Here is a 7,507-nt window from a genome sequence, read left to right as displayed (position 1 = left end):
TATGCCTCCTACCAACTTACCTTATCCACCATAATCTACTAATACACCTTCCCTTAGCTTGATTCTAAGGCAACTATAGATGAGTCTAGTGTTGACAGACTTGTTGAAGAGCTCACCAAACACCTTAACTCACCAGAAAAGACTCCCTAAACTAATCAAACTTCACCTTCCTCACCTAAAACCCAAAATCAACCACCTACCATTTCGTAATCAACCACAAAGACCTTCTCTCAAAAGAAAACTAAAGCTAGAACCTTCAAAAAATCTCAAACCATCTAACCCTTCAACCAGAAATCCTAAAATCTTACCTTTTTACTCATTAGAGGTTGAAATTTAAAAGAAGGTTGAGAAAACAACTGAGATGGATATGGGGGTTGAAATACAAGAGAAAGGGTGAAAGGGGAGTTAAAGAGGATCAAATTCTTGAGATGAATCCCTTGAGACCCAACACATGGACCATGATTATCTATATAATCCTCCGTCTCATACTTCTCTTCCTCCTAGCCCATACATGCTTGTAGTTGTGCTTCAAACCTTCTCCTCTTTCTAGTGATGACATCATAGAAGCTAGATTGAGAGCCATCTATTGTGACCTCATCCAGAAATTCCCCTCCTTTTGATGATGCTAAAGGGGGAGAAAAGAGATAGATAGGGGATTCAAGCAAGTCTTAGTGTCTTAATTTTTTGAACTTATTTGCCTTGTGTGGTGCTTGCTCTACTATTTTATTTTCTTTTATATTGTGCTTCATTAATGTACATGAACTAGCATTGTTGTATCTTTTTCTTCATCAATGAAATTTCAAGCATTATTCAATGTTTCTAGCTCTACAATATTTGAACTCCTATACGTGATTAGGAGGGAGCAAATCCTTTCTGAATTGAACTAATCTTGATATGAGGTTTTCCCATCATCGAAAAGGGAGAGAATGTTAAACCTTATGTTTTGATTATTACAAAAACAAGAGAAAGGGGTTTGTTACTTGTGCAAATCAAACTAAATATAACTAAAATGAAAAAAACTTGAGCATGAAAAACAAAAGAATAATAAGCTTATAGGTTTATCTTTTTATCTTCTCTTAGATATTTTATAAAAAACTTTGTTGAGAGCTATTTCAAACATTGCATGGTAAGAAATCATTCACTTGGAACAAGTCATAGTTCTTCATTGCAAAACTCTTAAAATGCATTTCTTGTTCAATGTCCAATACACACTTGTCTGAAAATAGCCTTAAAATACATTATAGGACTTAGTTGGATCTAGTTGTTTTAGAGAACAAAAGCATTGTCTTTATTGACATCTAATGCACGCTTATCTCAAAAGAGATGTACGCATGTCTTGATGGTTCCAATAAGAGCAATTGTTCTCAGCAGTCCCTCATTCGAAAACCACCTTACTTTGTCACACTCGAAGTCGCCAAACTCCATTCCTTCTATCGTCCACGAAGCCACCGTCCGTTTGTCGTCCATCACAAGCCTCGTTTGTGCAGATCATCTGGTCCATGCTGTTCCATTTGTATATTTGTTATATGGAGAAATTTTATTTATACAATTATTTGTTGTCGTTGTTGTATATTCGTTGTCAGGAATATATGCAAGAAAGGTAAGATGACAAAACACTAATTTTTTTTTCCCCAAAAGAAAAAAGCCTATAAGAGCATTTCTTAATGAAGACATTTATATTTTGAGATTTTTAAATAAACAAGACATTTATATTTTGAGATTCATGCCAGTGAAATGAAGAGTCTAAACAAAAGAAAAAGGGAATTCTTAATCCAAATGAGGGAAACAAATACAAAATAGAGGAAAAAGATGTCACCAGAATGTTACCACCTCATATTTTTAAGCTGATTTGAATGAAGGGAAAAGTGAGTTGAAAACAAGGAAGAGAGATTTTTAAAAATAATAATTTTTTAACTATTTTTAAGATTTTTTTCTCCTAATTTTCTTTTCTCACTATTTTTCTTTCCATCTAAATGAAGGGTTAGTTTCCTGCTCAGGTTTCATTTAATTCTGATAGAACCAACAATTCAAAGCCAGTTATTCAGCCTAAAATATCAACTGTCTTTGAAGTTACGGTTACGTACGCAGATAAGATCATTATGTTAGACATTTCAGTGACTTTTATTTTATGACAATGTGATGATCATTGGAGAGAAGAAAATGTTAGACATATCAGTGGCCCTTAAATCAAATCTTACAGCGGAAAATTATTTGACTCGAAAAGCAAATGATGAATTGAAACTCAAAATGCTTAGCCATGTGAGTGAATAGTCCGAAAACCACTCAGCATAACTCATTTAGTAGTGCAATGTAATCAAGTCATTCAAGTACACAGATCTTTAGGGGGATCTAGATAGAGCTGCAATGAGAGTGCACAATAAAAAAAAATCATATCTAATTATGCTTTGTTCGGTGGAAAGGATTAGGAAAGACAGGAAAAGAAATGAAATGATGGGGAGAGAATGTGGACAAGTGATCCCCCCAACCTAATTTGGCATATTATTGAACGCGGAAAATAAGAGACATTTCTCTTTCCTTTTGATGATATTTCATGAAAGAAAAGAAAGGTAATGCGTATAAATAAGATGCCAAATTGCTTTGTTATTCTCTATCTGCCTAAATGTATATTGGACCTTAATTTTAGTTTTCAACCAGCAATAGATGCGTCTCGGTTAGAACCTCACAAGCTGCGTCCTTGCCCAAAGCGCCAAGATATATTGGACCTTAATTTTATTTATCTAATTTTTCAACTTATTTTTTGTGTGTTAAATTGGGGCCCCTAGTTGACAAATGTACAATACCATAAGTAACACTACTCTCCAATTTTATTTATAATGCAGATAAAAAAAATTATCATTTTATTTATAAGTCACGTTATTAATTTTTTATCATAATTTTTTATTTTACCCCCTATTAAATATTGGTGAGAGAAAATAAGGATAAATTTGCTCACTTAAAAAAATTCCCTAGAATATATGGATCAAATTTTTGAAAATATGGAATGTGGCCTGTTTATATTAATATATAAGAAGTTTATTACTAATATATAATGATATATCATTAACAAATATAATAAACCGACTAAAAGGAAAAATATAATAAATGTTAGGTTGTTCGCTTAGTTTGATCCTATAATATAGGTTATATCTATAAAAACCCCAAGTAATTATTAAAGGATATATATTTAATAAAGGTAAAGTTAGAAACTTATTAAATTTTTATATATAATTAATGATTTTTAAAGTTTTTCTTTATTTCATGAAACATGTTAAAGGTAACTTATAAATAAAACTAGAAGAGTATGTGGTATCCTAGTAATCAAAATATGTTTAAAGGACCTATATATGAGAGGCATGGAATGAAACTGGAAGCTAGATACACAAGATAGTGTTACCAGTTCCATAAGCTAAACAGACAGTAAGATGTTTCATGACTAGATCAGAATATGCAAGGAGTACTAGCCACTTGGAAGATTATTACAAGTACGAAAGATCACGGGAAGTTGATTTTCCTTGCATCAACAAAGATTTTCTTTCTGCATGACTTGTTTCATCAATGCACAAATACAGTTTTCGGCCAAGAAAAAAGTCACAAATACAGTGCAAAATTTTTCTTGTTGAATGGAGCCAATAATTGAAGCACTCGAGCAAGAACTGATCTTCACCATTAGGCAGAAATTGCAAAACCACAGGCGTGTGGAATAGAAATTACGGCAGTAGAAATCTAATTGATCTCATGATACAAAGGCAATTCGTATACCAGCATTGATAGTCTATAGTAGCTGGATATTAGAAAATTTTTCACCCAACAAAAAAAAAAAAACAGAGAAAGAAACTCGAATTTTTTATTCCTATTTGCACAATTTAGACAGTATAAGATAAGGCATGTATTACTAAGTAGCACGCACAAATTCAAATGTATGAAATATGGGACACCAACTGTTAGCTTGGTTTTGGGGAAGGGGTTGGCTTAGAGGTGTGCCAGGCATGTCAAAGCAACTTGTCCTCAAAAGTGAGTCAGATTAGATGATTAAGCGGCTTCTCAAGGTCGTTTACCACAATTTTCTTAGAGAATCAAGTAAATGCGAAAAGTTATGAGTGCGTCAAGAGATGTGTAAGACTTCATTGTATTACTGAATCGTTAATACAATGGGTGCTCCATAAAGATAAAGAGAAAAAGAGAAATGCAAACTAGCTTAGGAAGCCAAGCTTGCATAATGAAGCAATTCATACTAGGCGAAGTTGGCTAATGCAGGGTTGAAGTTGGTATTTTGCATTAGGCAAGTCTAAGCAAGTTTGGCAAAGTATTGAAAGTTATTATGTCATGTGCTTGTCGCATATTTGTAGAAAAATGACAACAACACATTTCTTTTGAATTTGAGATTGGCACCATAAGGGGCAAGTAACTATCCATGCTAGGATTGCAAGTTGCTTGGTGGCCAGGTCAGCCCGATCCTGCCCGAGCTGGTCAGGTTGGGCATTGAGCTAAGTATTGGGTAGGAGTCAATCCTAACCCAGCCCTACCAGGCCCAAAAATATTTATTTCTTTTTATTTTTTAAAATTTTTAAAAACTTAATTATTTTATAATATTTTTATATGTTTATTATAGATATTTTTCGTGATTTCAATTTTTCTAATCTTTTTAAATATTTGTAATTGATTTTTTTTACTCTGCACCGTGTAAAAATAATAAATAATTGTTAATTATATACAATTTAAAAAATTATTAATTTAAATTATAACATTAGCTTTATAAAAATGTCCATTTTAAATAATTACAGTTATAATTTTTGTTACTTAATAAAATTATTTTTATATTTTAAAATAATTTTCGGACATTAAGTCAAAACCCAACCTAAACCCTCGAGAGGCTCAATGCCCAAATATGCACATCAGGCTAGACCCGACCCAACATAGCCCATGTACACCATTAGTCTGCATCATTAAATGATTGAAGGTGCACCTCATCGTGCAAAGTGGGGAGAGCGAGTGTGTTGAGAACTTTAAGCAATGGGGAGAGTCGGCGAGACTCCGCCATTGACTTCCTAAACATGGCATTCCACTTATACTTAATCATGGGGCCACTTCACTGCTAAGTCTCTCCCCAGACTAAATTGATCTTCGGCTAATTACCTTTTAGGCCCAGCACGCTATTTTTGGTCGAAACACCAACTTTGTTTTCTCTCACATTTTTCATCCGAAGCCTCATTTTCCTTCGCATCTTGGTAGGAAATGAAATATTGTAAAGAACATGCGGGTCCCAGAATTATTCTTGCTTCCCTTTTTGACATCTCCAAATTTCTAGAAGTACAATCTAAAATCGAAACGTTGGAGAGCACCAATCCCTCCTCCATTTCTTCTCCATTTTCCTTGTGAGAATTTAAAAAATAAAAAAGAAAGATCCCAGACACAGCCAACCTCGGATCAGGCCCGACCGTGTTCTTACTAAATTAAGCCCATATTAGGGGTTAATGTTTCAAAACATGGTAAAACTGGGCCACCCCTAATTCTAACTGATCAATAATCCGTCAATAAAGCTATATCGGATCAACAAGTTGAACCGATTCAACAAGGAACTGGTACCTTTAGGTCCAAAATAATTACACAATCAGAGAAACATGAACCGGCAAAACACCGACTAACTATCCGATCAAAATCCGGTAAACCAGACCAAATATAACTAAACCAATTCGCATCAAAAAATTAAACTAAAGCCTAAAAATATACGCATATAGAAATTAATACTTTGTTTGGTTTGTAAGGAGGGAAAAGGAGCAACCTTGTCTGGTTAGGAAAGGGAGGGAAGGAAAAATAATTATATATGAATAAATATATTCTTATATTATTAAAAATTATTTTTCCTTGCTTTTTATAAATATTTAATAAGATATACCTGTGAATTTTAAAAAAAATAATGATAAAAAATGCATTCGTCTTTCAACAATAAGCTGTAGCATTGAATATATATATATATATATATATAATATGAAATGGGGCCAATTAGGCAATTAGAACTTGTAATATGCAATATTAAAATTTTTTATAATTTTAATATTTATTTATTATTACAATATTAAAAATAGAGATAACCTTTTAGCATGCACTTTTTTTAAAAAATATTATAAGTTAAAAATTTTAAATCTACATTATTCATATTATATCTAGATAGTCAATTAATAAAAATTATAAAATTTTTAATATTAAATTTGGACTGTCCAAATTGATAATCATATTTTTCCAATTTTTTTATAATTTTTTTACTTTGAAAAATAAAAATTCTTCCTCAAGGTGCAAAGAAGGAAAAGAGGAGGTGCAAAAGAATGTTACATCTTAACTCAATTTCAAAGATTAAGTTTATGAATCTTTCTCTTTTATTTTATATTAGTCATTAAATTTAATTTTATATGATGTGGAACTTCCCACATTAATGTAAGTCTAATCATACTTGAACAACCTAACAATCTTTCTTTCAAATGTGAGTTTACAAGCTTCCTATATTAAAGATGTCCAAACATCAAGTCCCAATTAAGATCAACCTAATTTTCAGGCCTTAGTGTGGCATGCACACAAGTCCTTACTATCCGGGCAAAAAAACTATAATACCAATTATGAATAATAGAGAGCAATCCCTCGAGAACGAGTGAAGAGGAGAATCGATCAAGATTAAAAAAAAAACACAATGAATGAAGCCATTTTTATTTTATTTGGAGAGGAGCATTTTAGAATTATGAAAATATATTATGAGTAAATTAATCATAACATAATAAAATTATACCATTTTCTTTAGTAGGACTACATAAAGAACTGAATGACACTGGACTTCAGTCTAACTTGAAGTCTAGTCTTTTTTATGCAAAGGATTGAGTTAGGCAACTTGTAGTCCGATCTTATTCAGTGATAACCCAAAAATTAATAAGACAAAACTTGATCCATAGGACTGGGAGATTGGTCCTGTTAATCCAGTACTCACTTAGCCTTTTTCTTTTCTTTTTTCCTCTATGAGAGGCAATAATATATTTCTACTTAATAAACTCAATTAAGATAATAAAAACACTTATAATAATAATAAATCTATAATAATTTTCAACAACAAAAAAAAAATATTTATATCATAGTTCAAATGATTAAAATTTATATCTTCAACAAAAACAACACTCAACAAACTTCAACAACAATGCATTACAAAAATAATTTATAAACTCAACAAATCTTCATACAATCATCTCCTTAGCATCAATTATACTTGAATCATTTGTTAAAAATAAATTAATTATAATCATATTAAATAAATTAATAAGACCAAATTGGACCAAGTGGTCTAAATGTCCAGTCTCCTATCCAGTTCAGTTCAACCCAAAAGAATGGTCTAATCTTTTCAATCTTTTCGGTCCTTCAAAACCAATATTTATACAGATCAAATAAAATTAAACCATTTCAAGTTAAATTGGGTCAAATAAAATCAAAAAATTTTTACACAACCCTACCCTTTAAGGCCCATGACCGCCCA

The 7,507-nt window shown here is 31.8% G+C and overlaps 1 pseudogene; it reads right to left on the bottom strand.

The window, feature by feature from the left end:
• Positions 1–2,573: 2,573 nt before the first annotated feature.
• LOC129304269 (U4 spliceosomal RNA) lies at positions 2,574–2,714 on the bottom strand (annotated as a pseudogene).
• Positions 2,715–7,507: the final 4,793 nt, after the last annotated feature.

The sequence above is a fragment of the Prosopis cineraria genome, unplaced genomic scaffold, assembly GCF_029017545.1.
Source record: "Prosopis cineraria cultivar Desert tree isolate PC_DT_omini unplaced genomic scaffold, ASM2901754v1 PC2, whole genome shotgun sequence".
Lineage (NCBI taxonomy): Eukaryota > Viridiplantae > Streptophyta > Magnoliopsida > Fabales > Fabaceae > Prosopis > Prosopis cineraria.
This window is presented reverse-complemented; position numbering and strand designations above follow the sequence as displayed.